A 25905-nucleotide genomic window follows, 5' to 3' on the forward strand; every position below is an offset into this window, starting at 1 on the left:
AAAACCCACTGATGTGGTAGATATTTCCATTCAATCGACTGATTGTTTGCACTGATCTAATTGCCCCAGTTTGTATGTGGTCAGAACCTTGAGGAAAAGGGCAGGCCAGGCTCAAAAGGCAAGAGGTACGCACTGGGGAAATGGAGGAGATGGGGCTTATGTGTTGTCCCATTTGCCTCTTCATGTCCTTACAGCAATTACAGAGAACGAGGGCTGCTGGAGTGGAACATGGCGTGGCTATTTCTACCCATTGCAGGCAGGGCGATGCCAGCGGCTCTGCTTGCTGGCTTCGGAGGAGTGACCAGTCATCTTGCATTCCATGCCAGCGGCATGACTGTTCCTTGACCCAGGGTGAGAGCATCTTACGGTCTGTGTTGCGGTGGCCAAAAATGTAGGGCAGAGAGAGCCTTTGCTGGGAGAGAAACCAGGCTCCAGCCCCCGGGGGCTTTGCCAATCTTTAGAACTGTTTTGTGGTTCACAGTGTGGCTATTTTCTTTCCACCATCACATAGTAAACTCTCGTCTTAGAATCAAGAAACCTGGGTTTGAGGCCTAACTTTCTGACAACCCTAAAGCAAGTCACTGCCCTTCCAGGAATCCCCGTTTCCTCATCTGTCCGACGAGGAAGACGGAGATGGTCTGGAAGTGTCTGTCAGAAAGGGCATCTTCGGTTCCGTGGGAAGAAACCTTGCCTCTGTATCTCTTTATCTTTCATCCCAAAGCACTTAGTAGAAGCCATTACTAAATAAGCTTTGAAATGCTTTTAAATAGACTGTTGTGTATACAAGCCACGTATAGAAACAGACCTATGCTCTCCACGTGTCAGATATTTATAAAGTGTGCGCCTTTTGAAAGCATCGACAATAATCTCCGCCGTCGGACGCCTGCGCGCCATGGTGCTTTAAAGCTGCCCTGCTTATCAGTGGCTCCTTCAGATCCACCACGCTGCACATTCCTTCGGAGGTGGCGGGCCTGCTGGTGGGAGTGAGCTTGTTTATACTTTTTCAGATTAAAATGTCATTGGGTGCTCCTCTGAAACTGCTGACATGTTTCAAATGTCTGCTTCTAACCCTTGTTCAGATGAGTTCAAGGGGTCCGTGGCTAGGACCTTAGGGTCCCCGAGTCCCCTTTAAGCCCCTGGGTCCCCATGCTGAAAAATTGAACATTGTTTGAGCATTGAATCACATTTCTGAAGTGCTCCATGCTTGAGAAGAGATAAATAATGTAATTTACACAGTTGTATTTCGAGGGGAAAAATAGGATAAAAATCAGCCTTTTAACCAGTTTCCTTTTATGTATAATATGTGTAGGTATTTCTATACAGATACGTTCTGAACTTCAGAACATATTTGAGAGAAAAAGAATACAAATGGAAGGAGTTGAGGGAAGTGATATTAATTATCTTTTTAGACTTTAAAAAAATACTAGGACTTTCAGAGAAAGCACTAACAAGTAGGCCTCTGATTCCAGGTTGAATTTTGGGAGTGGGAGGAGGAGTCAGGGAAGGTATGTAAACTAGTGACTGGGAACTTGAGTAAAGATGCATTAATTCTAAACTGGAGGGAAGATCGTCGGAAGCATTCTGAATCTGATGACAAAAGGAAAACAGCTCTAAAATAGTCACTATTTCCTCTGGCTTTAATACGTCTTCAGGCATGATGACCTTGATCGACCATGTTGAAGAAATTGTGTAAAATGCAATTTAATAAGGAACAAAAAAAAGCCTACCAGGATTTAAAAACCAGGGCTCTGTTAGGAGTCAATTGACACAGAAAAGACCTCAAGGAGCAGCTAGTCTCAGCCCAGCCCAGGACAGGAATCTGGACCCAGGTCGCCTGCGGTGACATTCCGAGATGTGAAGAGCACCACCTGATTCAGAGTCCTTCCTGCTGTTGAGCCAAACAGCGCTCTGTCATTTCTACCTGTGGGTCCTGATTTGTGTCCTAGAGCCACGAAGATTAAGTCTTTACCTACTTCTGCATGAAACTCTTCACCCATTTGGAACCAGTTCTGACTTTGTCCTAAGACTTCTCTTCTCCAGGGCGACGCCCTGCCCCAGCTTCTGCCACTCTCTAAGAAAGGCACCTCTTCAGTCTCTTCCAGATTCCCTGTATTTTATTTTATTTTTTGCAAGTGAGAGAGAAAGAGAGCGCGAGGGACAGACAGAGACAGAGAGGAAGGGAGAGAGATGAGAAGCATCAACTCATAGTTTTGGCACCTTGGTTGTTCATTGATTGCTTTCTCATTGGATTCCCTGTATTTAAGGTGAGTTCTCACAAGCTGTACCTAGAGCTCCAAATGTGGTCTCACCAGAGAAGAATGCACAGGGAGTACACACACACACGCGTGTGCGCGCGCGCGCACACACACACACACACACACACACAAGGTCCAGACCCTCTGCTTCTATTCATGAAGCCTGGGCTGGGTTAGCTTCCTGGCAGCCTGTCTCAAGGCTCACTCACATTAACTAGTTGCAACAATTACCATGGTTATTCCCCTGACTTCCTGGTAGTGCCAGGCAGAGGTCAAGGTGCTTTTCTATTGGCAGTGAGAAATCCTACGTACGAGTCCCCTCCTGTGTGCCAAGCACTGTGCTTGTGTGTAGCAGATGTTAATTCCACCATTATAGCCACTTGATCTTCCTTTCCTAGGTGAGAGCACCAAGGCTCGGTGAGGCCGAGTCACCAGCCCAAAGTCACAGAGAAGCCGTCAGGGCCGGCTTGGAAAGGAGCCCGAGCTGGTTCTGTTCCAGGGCCCATGCTTTCTCTGTAGCACTGTGCTGCCTGGATCAAAGGTGCTATTCGTTTCATCTCTTGGAAACACAGCCCACCTCAGCGTTCTGGTTCGAATCAGGGAATTTGAAAATTGTTGGGGAAAAAAGATTGTCCTTCCTTCCTCAAAGGGGAACTTTGAATTTCCATTAATATTAATATTCTAGTATGGACCTATCACCTAATCTTTTGGAAAGATACTGATATTTTCTAACTGTTGGATGTTTCCAGAAGGAGGTGGGGTTAGCAAATTCCACTAACAAATTCAAAGAGCATGTCAAGGAGTGTTTCTTTTGCTTTTTTTTTTTTTTTTTTTTTTTTTTTTTTTTGTATTTTTCTGAAGCTGGAAACAGGGAGAGACAGTCAGACAGACTCCCACATGCGCCCGACCGGGATCCACCTGGCACCCTGGCACGCCCACCAGGGGGCGATGCTCTGCCCATCCTGGGCGTCGCCATGTTGCGACCAGAGCCACTCTAGCGCCTGAGGCAGAGGCCACAGAGCCATCCCCAGCGCCCGGGCCGTCTTTGCTCCAATGGAGACTTGGCTGCGGGAGGGGAAGAGAGAGACAGAGAGGAAGGAGAGGGGGAGGGGTGGAGAAGCAAATGGGTGCTTCTCCTGTGTGCCCTGGCCGGGAATCGAAACCGGGTCCTCCGCACGCTAGGCCAACGCTCTACCGCTGAGCCAACCGGCCAGGGCCAAGGAGTGTTTCTTTACCGTTTAAAGTTTTACTGATTATAATATACTAGAATCTGTTCATTACATTTACCCCAACTATATTATTATTTTCTTTAAGATATTTTTTAAATTTATTTATTTTAAAGGGGAGAGAGAGAGACAGAGAGAGAGAGAGACAAACAGAGAGAGAAAGACAGAGACAGAAGAGGGGGTGGGGAGCAGGAAGCATCAACTCCCATATGTGTCTTGACCAGGCAAGCCCAGGGTTTCGAACTGGCGACATCAGCATTCCAGGTCGACACTTTATCCACTGCACCACCACAGGTCAGGTCCCAGTTATATTATTTTTTAACTACAATGTTATTTTTCTGAACTTCTTTCTTAATACAAATGTGTTTGTTTTAGAAAATACTGCCACTTGATCATTTTCTTGGCACTATCTTATATTTGTGTAGCACACTATAGTCTGTGGTGCTTGCATACCTGCACTCTGTCTACCCTCACAATGATTATTGTCACTGACAGTGGAGGAAAATGAGCTCAGGGAGGTGACTTATCCCAAGATTCAGTCACAAAGAAGCAGAATGAGGAGAGAACCTGGTTCTGACTTTCCCCCTAGTTTAATGGGGCTTTTGTTCATTATACCTCATTTATGAGAAATGTTTTATGACAAACACTTTGTGAGAAGTTACTTAAGTACTCAGGTAAAATTGAAATAAGTTACCAACCCTAGTATTGAACGTGACCCGGCGACGCCAGCACGTGGAGGAACTATTGCCTTGGGAGATTTCAGTGGCACTGCCCACATTGTGTTTGGTCCTTGTTATCACCAGCAGTCTTCTCAGAGTCACCGATCAACCTGGCACATGTGTGGCATCATGGGGGTTGCAACCCGGATGTGCCCTAGACAGTGCCTCAGACCCTTTAACGACGAGGAAGGATGGAGCCAGATACCGTGTGGGGACAGCTGCCGGCACCTCCCCCTAAGCACAGAGTCCCATCGCCCTTCCGGCACTTTGCTGACCTTCCTTATTGGTGTCCCTGACACCTTGTGTCCTGGCTCACCCTCGCCTCCTGTTTGGCTTGCTGTCTAGGCCCGTCTCCAGCCTGCGGCCTGGCTCCTGTCCTGCAGCCTGGCGCTCTGGCAGGGCTGCTGGATGATCAGACACTAGCGTGACTGTTGGTTCCTTTGGCCGGGCTCCCTAATCCCTGCAAACTTTCTTCCTGGCTTCAGACCCTCCGCAGAACCCAGACTCTGCTTCTGGAAACATCCAAACAGTAGCTCTTAGCTCCTCGATGAGATGTTCTTGACAAGGGCAGACTTTCCTGTAATTAGGGAGCTTCGGCCTTGGGGCTGCGATCTCCTAACGTCACAGTTCCTGGGCCTTGCCAGCCAACCATCAGCAGATAGGGTGATCATATTGGGGCATCTGAAAAGTGGGAGGGTATGCTATTAATAATTTCACCTGAACACTAGGATAAATAAGGACGATCCCTTGGCAAATTCCAAGTTGTGGTAAGCCTGACCCTCCACTTAAAACAACAGCGCACGTTACTACAGGCGGACTCTGCACCAATCACCGCACCAAGCACTTTACATGCCTGCCTTATTCATTTAATTCTGACAGTAATTCTGTATGAACAGTTTCCCTGAAGCTCAAAAAGGTTAAATAATTTGCTTAAGTTACATTTATTTACTAAGTAACAGGTCCAAGCCTGACTCCAAAGCCATTGTTTTAAATCCTCCCTTTGGGTCCTGACTAGTGTAACAATGGAACTAATAAAAATGGAATCTTTGGTGGAGAGACGATAGAGACAGCTCCAGCTCCCAAGTTAAAAGTGAGTTATGCTTCAGAGGAACACTTGTACATTGGTGGCTTTCCCACGGGCAAAAAAAATGGTATAAAGTGGTGGTTAGGCTCCAAGGCCAACCAACAAAAGTCTATGCAAACTATCATTTCATCGTGGTCTATTCCTCCATGTAATACTGAACTGGAAGAGGAAGCAAAAACCTTAGGTTTATATCATAGTTCTTTCACTTATTGGCTGTATGACTTGGGGCAAGTTACTTAACTTCTCTGTGCTCATTTTTGTCATCAAAATTGAAAAAATGTCTAACTTCTAAAAAGTATTCTTAGAGTCATAGGAGATAATGTACATAAGAGTCCTTTAAAAATAGCACTTGTAAGTCTATAGGTATTGACCACCATTGATGATATTGCCAGAAGGCAGCTCAGGTTTCCAAGAACGCTAGCCCTGAACCTCAAAGTGGAGACAAAACCTCCTCTGAGCCAGGTAGGGTGGTGGGAGGCTGGGTAACCAGTCCAGGGCAGGCCTGGAAACCTCTGGGAAAATATGTTCTCCTCCAATGAAGCCGGTGGCACGGAAGTGAGGGGAGGGGAATATCGAGGAGAAAGGTATGGAGGGAGGAGAGCACACAGAGAACGGGGAAAAGTCCGAAGTCATGAATATCTAGGTACATCAAGAATGAGTGAGAAGGGGAAGTTTGGGGAGTTTGAAGAAGAGAGTAAGTGTGGGTCTGGGTCTGGAATAGAAAGCCACTGAGACTCCCAAACAGAACTTTATGGAGGAAGACTGGATGACCATTATCTCGGCAGCAATATACAGGATGAATAGGATCAGAAGAGCCCGATTCAAAGATGTGTTATAAGGTTGGTCCAGTAATTCAGACACAAGCAAATGACATTCTCCTTTGGGTAGTAGTAGTTACAGGCATGGAGAAGGAACAAATGAGAAAAACCTTATTCACTCAACATAGGAAAGATCTCAGTTTCCCCAAAATTGACCTATAGGTTTAAAGCAATTTCAATCAAAATCTCAGCCAGGTTTTTCTGTAGACATAGACAAGCTTATTATAAAATATAGATGGAGAGGCACAGGCCCTTAAATAACTAGAGCAATCTTGACATAGGTGAAGAAAATGGAAAGACTCACTCTACCCAATACAGTGGCCCCTCATCTATTGGGGGGGTTAGGTTCCAGAACCCCCTGCGATAGGCAAAAATCTGCGAAGTGGCAACCTTCTATTTATTTTATTATTTATATATATTTTAAGGCTTTATAAGCCCTCCCCATACTCTTATAAACCTTTTCAAATTTTTAGGCTAGAAAATGCTTATTTTACTGAAAAAAAATTAAAATAATAAATATATAAAAAATACCTATATATCACAGAATCCCACGATATAGCAAAAAAAAATCTGTGATACAAAATTAGATATATACAATTTAAAAATCCGCGATACAGTGAGACCGCGAAAAGTGAACGGTGATATGGCGAGGGACGACTGAGGCCTGCCACAGTGTCAAGGCAGAGTGGGACTGGCAGAGGGATGGACACAGGGCTGTCCAACAGAGCAGAATAGAGAACACAGTAATAGCTCCACACCACACACCAGACTTCTGACAGAGGTGCAAAGGCAATGTCATCTGGAAGGATACTCTTTTCAAAAAATGGCTGTGGAACAATTGGATATCCACAGGCCAAACCATGAACCTCAACCTAAACCTTAGCAAAAGTTAACTCAAAAATAGATCATGGACTTCACTGTAAAATGCAAAACTAAAACTTTTAAATTTTTTTTTAAAGAAAAGCTTTGGGATCTGGTACTAGGCAATGATGAGTTCTAAGACAAGACTCCAATAATATGACTCATAAAAGCAAAAAATGATACATCAGACCTTATCAAAATTAAAACCTTTTTTCTTGCCAAAACCCCTGGTTAAGAGGTAAAAAGACAAGCTACAGAGGAGGAGAAAATGTCTGCCAACCACATCTGATAAAGGACTAGAATATAGAATGTATAAAGAACTTTTAAATTTTAGCAGTAAAAGAAAACAAACCCTCAAACAATCCAATTAGGAAATAGTCCAAAGACATGAGCAGGTATTTCACTGAAGAGGACATATGCATGGATAAGCACAAGAAAAGATGTTCATATCACATAATGACATCCATGTCAGGCAGATATTACTGATTTTGTTGAGTCACACGTTTATTGCACACATTGAGGGTCTAGTCTGTAGAAATTAATAATTTAGCCAACAAAAGAGCTTAGTTTATCCCACTCACCATCTCTTAAGGTGACTTGTTCTCCTCCCATTTTATCATATAAATCAGTGGTAGTCAACCTGGTCCCTACCGCCCACTAGTGGGCGTTCCAGCTTTCATGGTGGGCAGTAGCGGAGCAACCAAAGTATAAATAAAAAGGTAGATTTAACTATAATAAGTTGTTTTATAAAGACTTATTCTGCCAAACAGTGAAAATCTGACATAAAGTACTTGGTAAGTAATTACTATTATATACTTTAACTTGCTGTAACTCTGCTTTATAAATTTTATAAAGTAAAGTTACTTTCCTACTTTATAAATCACCATTACTGTGGCCCTGGCCGGTTGGCTCAGCGGTAGAGTGTCGGCCTAGCGTGCGGAGGACCCGGGTTCGATTCCTGGCCAGGGCACACAGGAGAAGCGCCCATTTGCTTCTCCACCCCTCCGCCGCACTTTCCTCTCTGTCTCTCTCTTCCCCTCCCGCAGCCAAGGCTCCATTGGAGCAAAGATGGCCCGGGCGCTGGGGATGGCTCTGTGGCCTCTTCCTCAGGTGCTAGAGTGGCTCTGGTCGCAACATGGTGACACCCAGGATGGGCAGAGCATCGCCCCCTGGTGGGCAGAGCGTTGCCCCATGGTGGGCGTGCCGGGTGGATCCCGGTCGGGCGCATGCGGGAGTCTGTCTGACTGTCTCTCCCCGTTTCCAGCTTCAGAAAAATGAAAAAAATAAATAAATAAATAAATCACCATTACTGTGGAACTGGTGGGCGGTTAGAAAATTTTACTGCTAACAGAGATACAAAAGTGGGCGGTAGGTATAAAAAGGTTGACTACCCCGATATAAATTAAGTACTCTAGTGATATCTCCAAAAAGTTATCCAAAGGCATTGCTCACAAATGCCATATATGATTCCAGTAGCATTTAGTGACTATAGACAGTAATTAGAGGAGTAGCTCTAGTGCAGGGGTCCCCAAACTACGGCCCGCGGGCCGCATGTGGCCCCCTGAGGCCATTTATCCGGCCCCCGCCACACTTTTGGAAGGGGCACCTCTTTCATTGGTGGTCAGTGAGAGGAGCATAGTTCCCATTGAAATACTGGTCAGTTTGTTGATTTAAATTTACTTGTTCTTTATTTTAAATATTGTATTTGCTCCCGTTTTTTTTTTGTTTTGTTTTGTTTTTTTACTTTAAAATAAGATATGTGCAGTGTACATAGGGATTTGTTCATAGTTTTTTTTTATAGTCTGGCCCTCCAACGGTCTGAGGGACAGTGAACTGGCCCCCTGTGTAAAAAGTTTGGGGACCCCTGCTCTAGTGTCTATGATATTTGGGACCATTTGACCCATCAGCAGTTGAATAACGGCGCTATGTGGGGTGGACAGAGCCTGGGCTACTTACCAGCAGTGTGATGTGAGAAGGGACCTCTTTCTTTGAGACTCAGTTTCCTCCTCTGGAAATGAGAATGATAATTCTTGCCATATAGACTATTGTGAGGATCAGATCAAAACCCATGGGTGTGAGGAACCCAGCCTTGTTTTCATCATGGGTGTGGATATTGTTTCTGCACAGGAGCCAAGGCTGCCTTCTCTAGGAGGAATTTAAGTGACTCTCTTTCTGGAAGGGTTTAATTTTGTTAACCATATGGCCAAGGACACCTGAGACAATCCTATATGTATTAGTTTGCTTTACTCTTTTCTTAAATAGACTAACGCTTGTCCAAGCACTGATCGCAATTGAAAAACCCATCATTGTAACAGATCTGTACCTGAGACATTGCTTCTACCTCTCAGAGGTCTCTCAGATGTCCTCTCACTTTCTGACCCGACACAGAGGAGTCCTGGGCACTCCTGGAATGTTGATCTAGGCCATTCCAGGCCCTGCATGGCACAGCTTGTACCCAGCCTGGTCCCCATCACTTTTTTCTTAAGATGGTGATTATTTTATTTTTTCATCTTCATTGTCATATTCCTCAAAGTAAAATCCCTCTATGTTTCACAGCCTGATGTCCTGTGACTCGTGTGTGTGTGTGTGTGTGTGTGTGTGTGTGTGTGTGTAACAGAATGTGTACTAGAACTATATGCTTTGAAAAAGCAATTCTATTCTAGGCCAACAGTTTCAAGGATTTTTCTGTTAATAAGCCCTCATCTTTATCCGGCTCTAGCAGTGCTCTGCTAAAAACAGGCTGAGGTCATTCATGTGTAAATGGAAACAGACCAAAAAACAAATTAATACCAAATGTACATCAAGATCAAAAGAAAAATAAATTTCTCAATGGAATACTCAGAGCTATGCAGAGACCGTCGGTTACTGATGGTTCACATAAAATTGAAGGTCAGAGCATATTTCAGTAAGTTTCTTAAAAAGGCAAGGACAAGCCAGAGACTGTGATTTGAGAATCCCACAAGGATGAGTTCCCAAAAAGCCAGCTGAATCCTGAATTACACAGGGAGTATGCTCCCCCAAAACACTGTGTTAAATGCAAAATATAACTAGGAGCATCAAGACCTATGGAACTCAGGATCTTCAACCAAAACACTTTCACTTAAAAACAAATGCACAAAATATTGAAATGAAATTAGTAGCCATGGAATATTTGATCAAAAATTATTCTTTGTTGAATTTTCAAAATCAAAAATATATAGCTAGCTCATGATAAGTCATTCTGTTCATGAGCATTGTCCAGTGAATGTATAGAGGTAAATTTGGCTCCTCGGGTCTGGGTGCATTCATTTATTTATACATTAAATCATGCATTCATTCAGGAAATTGTTATTGACCACTTAGAAGGTGCCATGGTGAATTCTGAAAAAGGGGCAGAGTAGTAGGCTGGTTAAGAGTGGGATTTAGGCCCTGGCCGGTTGGCTCAGTGGTAGAGCGTCAGCCTGGCGTGCAAGGGGTCCTGGGTTCGATTCCCGGCCAGGGCACACAGGAGAAGCACCCATCTGCTTCTCCACCCCTCTCCCTCTCCTTCCTCTCTGTCTCTCTCTTCCCCTCCAGCAGCCGAGGCTCCATTGGAGCAAAGATGGCCCGGGCGCTGGGGATGGCTCCTTGGCCTCTGCCCCAGGCGCTAGAGTGGCTCTGGTCGCAACAGAGTGACGCCCCGGAGGGGCAGAGCATCGCCCCCTGGTGGACAGAGCGTCGCCCCCCAGTTGGCGTGCCGGGTGGATCCTGGTCGGGCGCATGCGGGAGTCTGTCTGACTGTCTCTCCCCGTTTCTAGCTTCAGAAAAAAAAAGAGTGGGATTTGGAGTCAGAGAGAGTTGGCTTAAATACTGATTCCACTATTTGCAAACTGAATGATGTTCAACAGGGGAGTAAACCTCTCTCTGCCCCGATTTCTTATCTGTAAAATAAGGATAGTTGTACTTGACTTGCGGGATTGAATGGATTGGATGAAGTAATATACATTAGATACTTAAGCTAATGCCTGGCATGCAGTACATGTTCTAAGAAGAATGGAGGAGCAGGAGGAGACAGCACTCCAAACGTTTATACATCCTAAACTGAAAGATTGCCTGGTCTTGCTCCCTTTTTTAAAAAATGAGAGCTACAGCCTGACTAGACAGTGGCACTATGGATAGAGCATCAGCCTGGGATGCTGAAGACCCAGGTTTGAAACCTGGAGGTCATCGACTGGAGCACTGACTCATTCGGCTTGAATGCAGGCTCACCATCTTGAGCGCGGGGTTGCAGGCTTGAGCGTGGGATCACAGACATGACCCCATGGTCCCTGGCCTGAGCCCAAAAGTTGCTGCTGGCTTGTTGAAGCCCAAGGTCGCTGGCTTGAGGAGGGGCGCACTGGCTTGGCTGGAGCCCCCCGTCAAGGCACATATGAGAAAGCTATCAATGAACAATTAAGGTACCACGATGAAGAATTGATGCTTCTCATCTCTCTCCCTTCCTGTCTGTCTGTCCCTCTCTGTCTGTCTCTCTCTCGCACGCTAAAAATATAAAAAAGTTAAAAAGAGAGCTACAAAGGTACCCGTACGGATCCACACACTCATACAAAATGCACTTGGCAGCCAAGGAGAAGGGCCACCAGGAGGTGGGAACATGCAGAGTCAGGCTTAGGAAACAAAAACCCATGAGAAGAGAAACCCCGATTAGATGTCAAGACTGGGTTCATCCTGCTCCCCCTTTTCTCCCAGAGACCACGTGGGAAAATGGCTTCCCCTCATCTCTCCAGGGAGGGAAGTTCATGGACACTCTGGGACATCCAGATGCCTCTAAACCAGTGAGGATTCTGACTCCCTGACACATTTACATTATCTGCTGCCCCCCCCCTTTCTTAGCTCCTTCTCGTGCTGGGGAGAGCTAAGTCATAAGAGGTGTCTCGTGGATAGGCCTGGGCTTGGCCAATAGGGCAAACAGGAAGCAGGGAAGATTGTGGTTGTGGCTTCACATGGGGCTTAAATTAGGGAACACTGCTGTGGAGCACGGGGCAGTGAGGAATGGGAGATGGACTCAGAAATGAAGTTGCCATATTTAGCAGATAAAAATAAAAGACACTCAACTAAATTTGAATTTCAGGTAGACAACAAATCATGCTTTAATATATATATCTGATGCAATATTGAGGACATACTTTTACTAAAAATTCCCTTTTAACTGGGTGCTCTGTGTTTTTCACTGGCAGCTCTCCTCGGAGGGGAATTAGAAGAGCACCCTCTGTTGCCCAGGGCTTCTGTCTGAGACCAGCTAGGAAGCAGCATCTCTGAACGGTCCACCAGCTGCCACTCGGCACATACACCCTACTGTGGCGAAAGCCTGTGGCTTAGGGCCCTTGAGTAGACATCGAGTCAGACTCTCCATTGCACCGGGCATAGTGCTGGGTGCTAGGAATATTACAGTCCCTGACATAGGGACCCACTCACTATAAGAGGGTCAAAGTCCAATGGGACAATAATCACCATAAAAATAACAATAGCAATGATCAGTATTTATTGGCAGTTGATTGAGACGTTGTTCCAAACACTCTGCAGATTATTTATATTTCACAATGACCCTATGAGGTAGATTTTATTATTAATGCCAGTTTATAAATAAGGAAGCTGAACATTATAACTCAGATAACCATATAATTTTTTACACAAATTGGGCAACATTTTTAAGTGAAATGGATTGCTATATGTAACCAGATAGAATAACAGATCCCTCAAGATGGGACTTCTTACTTTGCTTTCCACTGTGTCCTTGTCACCTAGTACCCAGCACCCATGCATACAGTGGGTACCCCAAAAATCCTTGATGGACAGATGAACCTGGGAAGCCTGCATGGAGGGGTAGGACGCAAGCAGGACTAGGGCAGTAATGGAGAGGACTAGGGCAGGGGCCCCTTTCCGTCCCATGACCTGCCCCTCTTCCCAGATGCTTGAGGAAAGATAAATGAGAGAGGGCCACTAAGTGAGCTAAACAAGTGATTCTGAAACAAAACGTTGGCACACAAACAAAGAGAAGTCTGAACCTGAGGTGAAGTCACGAAGGGCTCTGTCAGCCCTCGCCCACCTCTTTTATGTGAACACCCAGGTGCCCACTGCCTGTGCTCAGTCTGTCTCAGGTCCCCTGGATGGGAGTGGGTCACAGCACTTGGGTCCTGACCAGTCAATTGCCCTCCAGAGGGTTCTGCGGCACCAGGGCTACTCTGCCCTCAACTTAGAGCTGATAGTCCCAGCAAGTACCCAGATAGCCGCAACCAGCTCAAGCCTGTTTCCCTGTGTCCCCACCAGAGCCCCCAGCGTGAGGCTACCCCCCCACCCCCCACCACTCAGAGAGCACCCTCAGAGCCTGACACTTCCCTCTCCCCAAGGAATTTAAGCCTGGAACAATCCGCTGCAAGCCTACACCCTCTTTTAAACAGGAATTGTGAGGTCTTGAAAAACAATAAACAAACCCCTCCTCCTTACTGAGGATCAGCTACTCACTTTTTAAGAAGAGAAAGCAAATTTGTAGAGGTGGAGACACAGCCTCTGGCAGCTGACTCCCTCTTCTTTCTCTCCTGAAAGATATCATTAAACTCAGCTGGCTCCTGCCTGACAGCTGTAGAATGAACAAGAAAGGGCTCTTCCTGACATTTTTGTCCTACCCACAACTTAACTGCATGTAATTGAGCTAACTAGGTTGTAAGCCGAGGTCATGGGTAGTGTCTTATAAGATACTTCTTTGAAGCCCAAAAGTCTGGCACAGTGTTTCACATGTGGAGGTACAATAAATATACTTAATTCAGTTTGACTGCTAAGGGTACACCTAAATTTAAATACTCTAAATTACTTCTGACTTCAAAGGGTTAATTAGTCTGGGGCAGAGAGAGGCCCAGCAGGCACTTAAACCGAGGTCCTCAAAATTGGGACAAAAAGGCCCTGGCTTATTGGCTCAGTGGTAGAGTGTTGGCGCTGTGTGTGGATGTCCCAGGTTTGATTCCCAGTCAGGTCACACAGGAGAAGCGCCCATCTGCTTCTCCATCCCTCCCCCTCTCACTTCTCTCTCTCTTTCCCTCTCTCTCTCTCTCTCTCTCTCTCTCTTCCTCTTCTCTTCCCACAGCCATGGCTCAATTGGAGTGAGTTGGCCCTGGGCACTGAGGATGGCTCCATTGCCTCTGCCTCAAGCGTTAAGAAGAGCTCAGTTGCTGAGCAACGAGGCAGTGCCCCAGATGAGCAGAGCATCACCCATTAGTGGGCTTGGTGGGTGGATCCCTGTCAGGGTGCATGCGGGAGTCTGTCTCTCTGCCTTCCCTTCTCTCACTGAAATTAAAAAAAAAAAAAAGGCTTGACCAGGCCGTGGTGCAGGGGATAAGAGCATCGGGACACAGGGGACCCAGGTTTGAAACTTCGAGGTCACCAGCTTGAGCATGGGCTCACCAGCTTGAGTGTAAGGTTGCTGGCTTGAGCATGGGATCATAGACATGACCCTATGGTTGCTGGCTTGAGCCCAAAGGTTGCTGGCTTGAAGCCCAAGGTCACTGGCTTGAAGCCCAAGGTTGCTGGCTTGAGCAAGGAGTTACTTGCTCTGCTGTAGTCCCCCAGTCAAGGCACATATGAGAATGCAATCAATGAACAACTAAGATGCTGCAATGAAAAATTGATGCTTCTTATCTCTCTTTCTTCCTGTCTTTCTGTCCCTATCTGTCTCTCTCTCTGTCTCTGTCATAAAAAAAAATGGGAATAAAATAAATCCTAATCAATTTCAACACTCCACTCCACTCTCCTTCGTCTTCTCCAACTCCAGGGCTTTTCCACTGTGTAGCTGGTGACCTTGGATAAGTGCCCAAACTTCCTGCAGCCTCAGTTTCTTGGCACTGAATCAAGCAGATTCAACAGCTGATCTTTTTCTTTTTTTTCTTAGTGAAAAGCGGGGAAGCAGAGAGACAGTCTCCCACATTCTCCCTGACCGGGATCATGGCAAGCCCTCTACCAGGCAATGCTCTGCCCATCTGGGGCTGTTGTTCCGTTGCTTGGCAACTGAGCTATTTTAGTGCCTGAGGCAGGCCATGGAGCCATCCTCGGTGCCTGGGGCCAACTTGCTCCAACCAAACCACAGTTGCAGGAGGAGAAGAGAAATATAGAGAAAAGGGAGAAGGGGAGGGATGGAGAAGCAAATAGACTTCTCCAGTGTGCCCTGACTAGGAACCAAACCCAGGACATACACATGCTGGGTCAACACTTTACCCTGAGCCAACCTGCAGGGCTTTTTTTTTTTTTTGAGGTAAAAGGAGGGGAGATAGTGAGGCAGGGTCCTGCATGCACCCCAACCAGGATCCACCTAGCAACCCCATCAGGGGCTGATGTTCTAGTACCAAGCTATATTTACCACCTGAGGCTGATGTGCACCAATGGAGCTATCCTCAGCACCCAGAGCTAGGCTCAAATCAATTGAGCCACTGGCTGCTGGAGGGGAAGAGGGACAGCAAGGGCAGGGCAGGGGGAGAAGCAGATGGCTGCTTCCCCTGTGTGCCCTGACCAGGAATTGAACCAGGGACATCCATATGCCAGGTCTACCCTCTACCCACTGAGCCACCAACCAGGGCCAACAGCTGATCTTAAGGTCCCTTCCAACTCTGACATTCCAGAATTCCAGGATTCTGGTTGACCAACCAATGACGAGTAGAAACAGAGTATGGAGTAGATGTTTAGGAGTGAGAATGGGTGATAGAAAGGAGAAAATACATATTTATACACTTGGGAAGGGAAATAGCATTGGACACATAGGGGTACTTTGTGTCTAATCTGGCCCTTGCTAAAACAGTGTCACTTTGTCACATCCTACATGGAGAATTTATAGCCTGTCCTGTCCTTCCACACTTTCATCCCTGTGTGCACGCTGCCTTGTTCAAGATGCTGTTGGAGGCACGGACCGTTACTAGACCGCTGGCTGAGGTCATGGGTGGTGTCACATAGTTGAGTAAGATAGACGTAGCTCCACATGGAGTTCGCAGGGTAGAAGAAAGCACAAAACACAAAACACAAAACAAAACCCACTCAATTAAGTATAAATTGTGTACCAGTTGCTCTAAGACTGTGTAACAAGTAGTCCCTTGGATGGTTTCTCAGAGAAAGAGACTGGAGGTGAGTCACACAGCACCTGGAAACTAGTGTCTATGTATCTAGTTTCTTCTAACTGTAACCGATCCTGGCAGACCTTTGAGGACACCAATTTCTTGCCATCATTTCCTTCATGGAAACTTAGCAGTGGTCTCCTTGGGTGCAAGCTTGAGTAGAGACTCAGTCTTCATTCAGAGCCTCGCTGAGACTATTGCTCACAGGATGGACTGTCGGCCTCTGGTGTCCAGAGCTCACCAGAGGCATTCTGACCCCTTCCATGTACCCAAGAGAAGAGATCAGAACCTGAGCCTTACCATTAAAAGCTCCCGTGCCTGCCCTACCCTTGGATCGAATCTGACTGCTGACATTTTCTTTAAAAAAAAAATTTATTTTTCAGTTACAGTCATATATGTTCCCCTGGTCTTTCCAATTCCCAACTGGCACCATATGACTGATGACATTTTCTACTGCAAACAGCAGAAAATTCTAATTCCTTTTTGTTTGTTTTGTTTTTAAGCAAGAGAAACAGAGAGAGGGACAGATACAGACAGACAGGAAGGGAGAGAGATGAGAAGCATCAATTCTTCATTGCAGCACCTTAGTTGTTCATTAATTGCTTTCTCCTATGTGCCTTGACCGAGGGTTCCAGCTGAGCTAGTGACCCCTGGCTCAAGCCAGTGACCCCACACTCAAGCTGGTGAGCCTGCGCTTAAGCCGGATGAACCCGCACTCAAGCTGGCGACCTTGCGGTTTTGAACCCAAGTTCTCTGCATCTCAAGCGGATGTTCTATCCACTGCACCACCGCCTGGTCAGGCAGAAAATTCCAATTCTGAAACTGCTTAGGAAAGGGTGAGAAGAATAAAAGTTAGAAATGAAAGAGATCTGTTTGGTATCCAGCTCCTCTAACTCTAGAACTAAATGTGTCTGAGTGGTAAGCAAACATTTCTTTACTAGTTTCCTACATCCTTTATATAGTATTTATGACTTCCTCCTCCTCTAAAGAGGTGCCCAGAAACTTGACAGTAATCCTTTGTGCATCTCTGTCACTGAGGCTTAATTCTAAAGGTATCTGCTGAAAATTACGTCTGAAGGCAACACTGAGAGCAAGGGTGTAACAGCTGTGTGTGAGTAGAGAAGAAAACAGGTGCCGGTATTTGTAATAGCTGCCTCTGAACAATGCTGGGTTCTTTTGTAGGAGTCATTTCAAAGAATACTAAGTAATTTGGGGGCTGCAAAATTTCAGGATAAAAGCTTGAATCTTATCATTTCTTACTGTTTTAACCACAGATTGCTATTAAGTTTTGCCTGATTTTATGGAAGGATCAATTACCTATAAAGGTAAAGGTGCAGTCTCTGCAGGAGTGTATCTTTTTGTTGTCCAAGGGTCCAAGAGAAAGTTGGGACAGAGGGAGTGTTAGTCTTCAAAATATGCTACACTGTATCCCACAACTATGTTCCCTGGGGCCACAAAACAGAAACTCATAAAAATTAGGATATCTTGATTTACATCATAAAATAGCATCCAGCCTGACAAGGTAGTAGTGCGATGGTTAGAGCATCCGCCTGGGACACTGAGGACCAGGTTTGAAACCCCGAGGTCACCAGCTTGAGTGTGGGCTTCAGCACAGGGTCGCTGGCTTGAGTGTGGGATCATAGACATGACCCATGGTCGCTGACGTGAGCCCAAAGGTTTCCAGCTTGAGCAAGGGGTCACTGGCTCAGCTGGAGGACACCCCACCCCATCAAGACACATATGAATGACCTGTGGTGGCGCAGTGAATAAAGCGTCGACCTGGAAGTGCTGAGGTTGCCGGTTCAAAACCCTGGGCTTGCCTGGTCAAGGCACATATGGGAGTTGATGCTTCCAGCTCCTCCCCCCTTCTATCTCTCTGTCTCTCTCTCTCTCCTCTCTAAAAATGAATAAAAAGACACATATGAGAAAGCTATCAATGAACAACTAAGGTGCCACAACTATGAGTTGATGCTTCTCATCTCTACCTCTTCCTTTCTGTTCCTCTTTCTCTCTCTCTCTCTCTCTCTCTCTCTCCATCTCTCCATCTCTCTCTCTTGGTAAAAAAAATAATAATAAAATAGTGTCCAGAATTCTCGACAACACAGCAGAGTTTTGTGACCTGTTTTTGGCAGTTTATTGTATTTGTTACAGGAAAGGCTACAGAGAAGACTTCTCTCAGCTGGGTTCCGAAGGACAAAGGAGTGAGGGGAGTAAGGGGGTATGTTTCAGTCAGAAGAAGGAGAATGCAAAGGCCGGAGAGGTGGTCTCTGGGGAACTGTGGGGAATTTGATGGGACTGGAGAGGTAGTGTTGGGGGAGGGTCACAAAGAACCCAGCCTGCTCTATTAAGGACCGTAGTCTACACTAGAGGCAAACACAGATTTGTGTTTAAAGCTGATTTGGCAGCTGTCAGGGAGACAGACTGAGTCCTAAACATACCCACAATGTCATTGCTCTGTCACGTCCCCGACTCCTTCATGTTCAATTTCTCCATGGGCTCCTCTCAGATTCTTTCAAGAAATTTTTTAAAGAGGATAGCCTTCAATGTTTCTCCAAGGGCATCCCCAGAACTTGCAGGAGAACCTGCTGGAGGCTGCACTCCTCTTAAGCTGTTGAGAGCCTTTTTTTGCCCACCAACGTACAGAAGAACCGGCAGGAGCCCGGTTTCCAGGCAGGCCTCCCTGTCTCCATCTCAACCATCGGGTGTGGTCATCTCTTTAAGCCCTGGGTCCCATGGTTAAATGCTTGGATGTAGATGCATAGTCATAATGCATGAACACCAAAGAGGTCTCAAGTGCTAATAGAGGGGATGAGATTTTTGTGGGGATTTGGTTGTTGTTTTTTTAAATTTTGCTCATCTGTATTTAAATTTTTTTTCCTACTTGTAGTACTTATATAATAAGGAAAAAAAAAAGTTAAATAAAATAATGTTAATGAGCACCCAGCATTTGCAAGCACTGAACGAGTCTATGGAAGAAATGAGTTGCCCCAAAAGGGTTACATACAGCAGGGAAGTGCCGTTGTTTTCAGCAGGAAAGAGAGGCCTTGTAACAACAGGAAGCTCTGGGCGGCCAGGGTACCCAGGCTTCCAAGCAAAGCGGTCTGGAAACAATGGCTGCCCGTGGCTTGGGAATATTGGGCAGGAAATGAAAGGGTGCTGGGAGGGGGGCAGTGCAGGAGGAGCTGATAAGCACTACCTGGCCCTTCTTCATGTGGACCCCGTCGGCCACCGATGCTTGTTTTTTTCTAATGCTCCTCATCTTTCAGCAGCTAAATTGATTTAAAAAAAAAAAAAAACCCAAAAAACGGTAGAAGTGAAAAAGAACCCATGATGCCATAGGTCTGGAAACCATTAGGAAGCTGAGCCCCCTGGGAAACCAGAAGGTACAATAAGCAAGAGGAGGTAGTTCTTGCTCTCAGGGCACAGTCACATCAGTCAGGGGGACCTTCAGATGAACTCGGCACCATTTAGAGCTAAGTCCCTGGAGGACGCCAGCCTCCATAGTCATAAAAATAGCATTGGGGTTAACAGGAGTCCAGCCATACCAAAGAAGATCATGTATAAACTTTCTGAGATTGAAGTTTGTATTTATTTCACACGAATTTCCATTCAGATGGTTGGAGCGAGTTGGGAAGTCACAATACAAGTGAGAAAAACGAAATGAATAGACAAAAAAAATAATGCTAAGGTTTTGACCTAGAAAAACCTGGATATAAACCAGAACGAGTAGGAGTGAGGACCCGAACATCGCAGGAAGAAGTGTGATCTGCTCTTCCAACTTCTAGCCCAGCTCCTCTTCCCCAGTTTCACCCTGGGGGTTCACAGAGCATCGGATGAGAGGTCTGAAGAAACAGTAGCCATCACCTAGACCCGCTCCTGGGGCGGGCACAGGAAACTCTGAGACTGGGAGTGGGCTCGTTTGTGCTGGAGGACATGTTGCTTTAACTGAAGTGTAGAGAGCACCTCTACCTGGGAGATGCCTGGGGAACTCGAAGGGAACAGTTGCTCTTCTCAGAAATCTGAAATCTAGTACCTTGGAGGCAGTGGTGGGATTCAAATAATTTAACAGCCGATTCTCTGCCCTCATGACCGTTTTAAGTATAAAAAAACAATATACCGAAAGGTAGTTTATTATTTCATGCATTTAATACTAAAATAAGAACAATAAAAGAGGTACACAAAAGTAGGTTATGTTATAAAAAAGTTTTAAAATATTAAATACCTGACAAAAAACAATAAAACTGTTATTTAAGATATTTCCATATTGCTTCTCGATTGGCGTCCTCACTTGCTATTTTTTTCACCTATGGACAGAATGAACATTACTACGGGCGCTTAGAATACGTTGTTGCACAGATGAACGTTAAAAGAGAGTAAGGAATGTAAGTCTGTGATTTCCACATTGAGCGCTGCCCAGATGCCCCCCTTAGAGAGAGAACCCTGATTACAAGAGCCATTTTAACAACCAGTTCGCTGAACTTAACAAAAAATTGGGGATTGGCCTTGAACGGTTGTCTCAATGGTAGAGCATCAGCCCAGCGTGTGGATGTCCCAGGTTCAATTACCAGTGAGGGCACACAGGAGAAGGGCCCATCAGCTTCTCCACCCCTTCCCTCTCTCTTCTCTCTCTCTCTCTCTCTCTTTCTTTTTCTCTCTTTCCCTCTCTTCCTGTAGCCATGGTTCAATCAAGTTGGTCCTGGGCACTGAGGATGGCTCCATGGCTTCTGCCTCAGGTGCTAAGAAAAGCTACGTTGCTGAGCAATGGAACAATGCCCCAGATAGGCAGAGCATCGCCCAGTAGTGAGAGTGGTGAGTGGATCCTGGTGGGGTGCATGTGGGAGTCAGTCTCTGTATCCCTCCTCTCACTAAAAAAAAAGAAAAAGAAAGAAAAAAATTAGGTATCGGTTCTGCTGAACCAATGCAAACCAGCTGAATCCCACCACTGCTTGGAGGTCAGGACTAGAACCCAGGTTTCTTAATTTTTTTTACTTAAGTTCTTCTCCCTCATCAGGTTGCTCTTAGACATGAAATCACCTCTACTTTCTGGTCTTCCCCAGGCCTCATGTGTGCCTGTTTCCATAGTGTGGAGGTTTTGTTTATAAAATGTTCTGGAAACGTGCATGATTTGGGGATTTAGATAGACTCATAATTGCACCCCAGCCCTGCCATTAGCTGTTTGGCTGTGGACAAATCATCGAACCACACCAAATTTTAGTTTTCCATGTACAAAATAGTAATAGTAACTCCTACACGTCAGAGTTACTGAGAATTAAATGAAATCATGTCTGGTAAGCATGGGATGCCACACGGCATTTAGTTAGTGCATCCCATGATCACCCACTAGGCATGCAGAAAAGAAAAAAAAAAAAGAATGGAAAGAAAGAAATGGGTGACCTGGATACCTCAGACAAGGAAAAAACTTACATTGCCCTCGTTCTTAAGATGATTGGTGTTAGTGGAGCGTATAATTTAAGAAGCAGGTTTATATTCCCTGTTGACTTCTCCTTAACCTACTCAGCTCCTGTCCCTTCTCAGGCGGCACCCTCTCTTACGTGGGCATCCCCTTCATCCGTCACCGAGGAAGAGACTCCACCTGTGCCATCCCAAGGAGCAGGTGGTGGCAAAGAGTGGGGCTGCTAGTCCAGGAAGTAAAGTCTTGATCACCTGACTGGGGTCTCTATACAGTTAAATTGAGGATCTAAGTGATTTGTTGGTGATGGAGAGGAAGTTGCTGCTCACTAGCTGGGCTGGGAGTACGCTGGGGGATGACAGAGATCTTTCCGTCTTCCGTGCGCAGTCCCAGGGAGTGAGTGATGTCTGCCCCACAAACCCCTTGAGAACAGAGTCAGACAGTAGGAAGGATGAGCCAAAAAAAAAAAAAAAAAAAAGAAAAGCTTTTATACATGATGCAAAGCATAGCAGCCAACGTTTTCTGCAACAGGACAAAATCCTTCACGTTTCTTTTGTACAAGGTAAACAGGGCCAGCTCTAAGCCCAAGGCCTCATGGGGGCTCCTGGGAGGTTGGTTTTCTAAGTTTGAAGTTACGCAGCAGCACCACCCTTCCTCAAGGCCGATCACCTCCCTCCCTAACGGGCCTGTGCCGATCACCTCCCTCCCTAACGGGCCTGTGACGTCCCTCCTCGGCTGTTTGTACCTGCTCATTAACTCACTGGTGATGTGGTCCCAGATAGTTCACCACCTTCAACCAGCCTCTTATCTCGGAGTCAGAAAGGCACTACCTTTCTTAAAGAAATGTCAGGCAGCAGCCAGAAAAGAGTGAGCCTTTTTACTTCCCTTTCAACCTCGAGCACCATCTTTTTTCTTTTCGGAGTGATATGTTTGTGGTCAGTCTTTTCCCTCATGTTATCCTCTCTCCCCCACCTACCTTTCTCGAATGGCTATTCCATGAAAGGGAGGAACTCCAGGGTTAGCCCTGATGAGGCAGCTGAAGGCCTCGTCCTAGAGCTGCCTGGACGGGACATTATCCTCCAGGCCCTGGGGAACCACCGAATGCTTTGGAGTGGAAGGTCCTATCGTCAAGGTAGTGGTTGGAAAGATTTGTCTGACTGTGAAGATCAAGATAAGACAAAATCTTCCCAGGCCATCTTTAAAAACAACCCCAATTTATCCAAACAAATGTTTTTCTTCCCCCAAACTGGTCTAGTCAACATTCCTAGAATTCACTCCATTTCTTGCTTTCTCTCCGTGTTTATACCATTGCCTGGTTCGTCCTCACCAGAAAGTCGGGAACATTGACTAAGTACTTGATTAATATGCCAGGTGCTTAACCAAGAGGTCAGCTTATTTTGTAGTATGTGTTGCATCTCACTGGATCATATCACATCACCTGATGGCACCTGAAATCACCCCTGCCAACCCTGGCAGAGTTCTTATTGCATCACCTTGATTTATCCCTTTATCCCACTTACCTCAGAACACTGAGAGCCCCTCGAGGTGAGGGTCCTTTCTCAGCACCGTCCACCATTGTGCCCCCTCATACAGTTAGTTGTCTGTCTGTGAATGAACGGGGTTCCTTGCCTGACCTCCTCCACTGTGGAAATCTCTTTAGAACTGCTACCACAGTTTTAGTGCCTCTCTAGGGCCCTTCACATAGTTGGCTTGATATTTTCATATTGGCCAAGTTACTTAATACCACTGAGCTTCAGTTTCTTCCTTTATAATGAAAGGATCAATACTTCTCTCGTAAGGTGGTTGTGAGGATCGCATTAGTTACGAATAATGGAGGAAAGTGTAGCGCTCAGGGATCAACACAGAGCAGGTGTTAATTGTCCATTCCCTTCTTGGCTTTTCCAGGACAAAGATCTTGTTTACCTTTTTGTCCCTTGGGCTAGATGGGTCCTCAATACATCTGCTTTGGTAGAAGGAGAATCTTTGTCATTGGGAAAAGGGGTGAGGGTATTGATAACAGAGACCTAAGGGCCCCACTGGGATGAGTTAGGGCATGGACCAGAGGGGAGACCTGGCCACTTCTACAGGAAAGAGCTGAGAGACCTGGCATCTGAGACCCTGAAAGTGATGAGGGGAGGGGACTGTAGGATGTGATCTGCCGCCAGGAGCCTCGCCCAACAGCAGAACAGAGCTAGTCCTTGGCCACACCAGGCCAACAGGTTAGGCAAATACTTCTATTTAACAAGGAGTAATTACCTCAACAGGGTAAACAGAAATTGCCTCACTGACTTCAGAAAGCCCTCTAGCTTCTTTAATGAAACTTGTTTTTCAAAAACCTATTTCTTTCTTTAAAAAATTATTTGTACCACATCCTCGTTACAAAAAATAAAATCAGAAAAGCAAAAATAATTTATTTTTTACTACCTAGAGGTAACTACTATTAACATTTCACTACATATCATTTTTTTATCGTTTAAGATATTGGAAAGGGTGGAGTAAAACAGAGACAGACACTATACTTTTTATACTTGTGTATCTTTTTCATTTATTAATCTTTTAAAAAAATTTTCTAGTTCTATTGAGATGTATCACTGTGTAAGTTTAAGGTATACACAATAATGGTTTGACATATATATTGTGAAATGATTACTACACTAAGTTTAGTTAACATCCATTAATTCATGCAGATACAATTTAAAAAAACAAAATTAAAAAAAAAATCTTTTGGCCCTGGCCAGTTGCTCAGTGGTTAGAGCATGGGCCCAGCATATGGATATCCCAGGTTCAATTCTCGGTCAGGGCACACAAGAGAAGCAACCATCTGCTTCCCCCCCCACCCCTTCGCTCCCTCTTCCCCTGTTGCAGCCAGTGGCTCGATTGGTTCGAGTGTGGCCCTGGGCGCTGAGGATAGCTCTGTTGGAGCGCATTGGCCTCAGGTGCTAAAGATAGCTTGGTACTCGAGCATTGGTGGATCCCGGGCAAAGCGCATGCAGGAGTCTGACTCACTATCCCCCGCCACCACCTGAAAAATTTTTTGTGTGTGTGATGATAACTCTTAGAATTGAGAACTTTTATATATATCATACAACTGTTTGAACTACAGACATCATGCTGTGTACATTATATCCCTAGTACTTATTTATCTTGTACTTTGGAAGTTGTACCTTTTCGCTCGCCTTTCTCCAATTCCCCCTTCTCTATCCCCTTCCTCTGGTAACCACAAAACCACAAGTCTGATCTCTTTTTCTATGAGTTTGTTCTAGGGTTTTGCTTGTTTGCTTGTTTGTTTGTTTGTTTGTAGATTCCACATATATGTGAGATTGTATGATGTTTGTCTTTCTCTGTCTGACTTATTTCACTTAGCATGATACTAAGTCCATCCATGTTGTCCCAAGTGACAGAATTTCCTTATTTTTTAATGGTGTGTGTATATATGTACCACAACTTCTCTATCTATCTATCTGTTGATGGACACTTAGGTTGTTTCCATGTTTGGCTGTTGTAAGTAATGCTGCTATGACCAAGGGTGGGAAACAGTATAGATATCCTTTTGAGTTAGTGTTTTTTTTTCCCTTTGGATATATTCCCAGAAGTGGAATTGCTGGATCATATGATAGTTCTTTTTTTAATTTTTGAGGATCCTCCATATCATTTTCCATCGTGGCCGCACCAATTTACAATCCCAGAATCAGTGCATTAGAGTTCTTTTTTCTCCACATTGACACCAGCAATTATTAACTCTTGTCTTTTTGATCATGGACATTCTAACAGGCCTGAAGTAATATTTCACTGTGGTTGTTATCTCCCTAATGAGTATGATGTTGAGCAGCTTTTCATGTACCTTTTGGCCTTTTCTATATTTTCTGCCCATTTTTAAGTTGGATTATTTGTTTTTCTGCTCCTGAGTTGTATGCATTCTTAATATATTTTAGACATCAACCCTTTATCAGATATATGATTTGCAAACATTTCTTCCATTCTATAGGCTGCCTTTTCACTTGCTTGATTGTTTCTCATGCTGTCCTGAAGCTTTGCGCTTTGATACAGTCCCACGTGTTTATTTTTTATTTTGTTGCTTATGCTTTAGGTATCATATCTGAAATAGCACCACCAAGGCTGATGTCAAAGAGCTTTTCTTCTGTGTTTTCTTTTTTTTTTTTTTTTTTTTTTGTATTTTTCTGAAGCTGGAAACGGGGAGAAACAGTCAGACAGACTCCAGGATACGCCCGACCGGGATCCACCTGGCACGCCCACCAGGGGCGACGCTCTGCCCACCAGGGGGCGATGCTCTGCCCCTCCGGGGCGTCGCTCTGTTGCGACCAGAGCCACTCTAGCGCCTGGGGCAGAGGCCAAGGAGCCATCCCCAGCGCCTGGGCCATCTTTGCTCCAATGGAGCCTCACTGCGAGAGGAGAAGAGAGAGACAGAGA

The 25905-nt window shown here is 45.4% G+C and overlaps 1 protein-coding gene across 1 annotated transcript in view; it reads left to right on the forward strand.

Annotated features, from left to right (window-relative positions):
• The window catches only part of ARHGAP31 (Rho GTPase activating protein 31), a 121021-nt gene that overhangs the window by 34677 nt on the left and 60439 nt on the right, over nt 1-25905 (forward strand). The window lies entirely within an intron of this gene.

Source organism: Saccopteryx bilineata, chromosome 8 (genome assembly GCF_036850765.1).
Source record: "Saccopteryx bilineata isolate mSacBil1 chromosome 8, mSacBil1_pri_phased_curated, whole genome shotgun sequence".
NCBI classification, from domain to species: Eukaryota; Metazoa; Chordata; class Mammalia; order Chiroptera; family Emballonuridae; genus Saccopteryx; species Saccopteryx bilineata.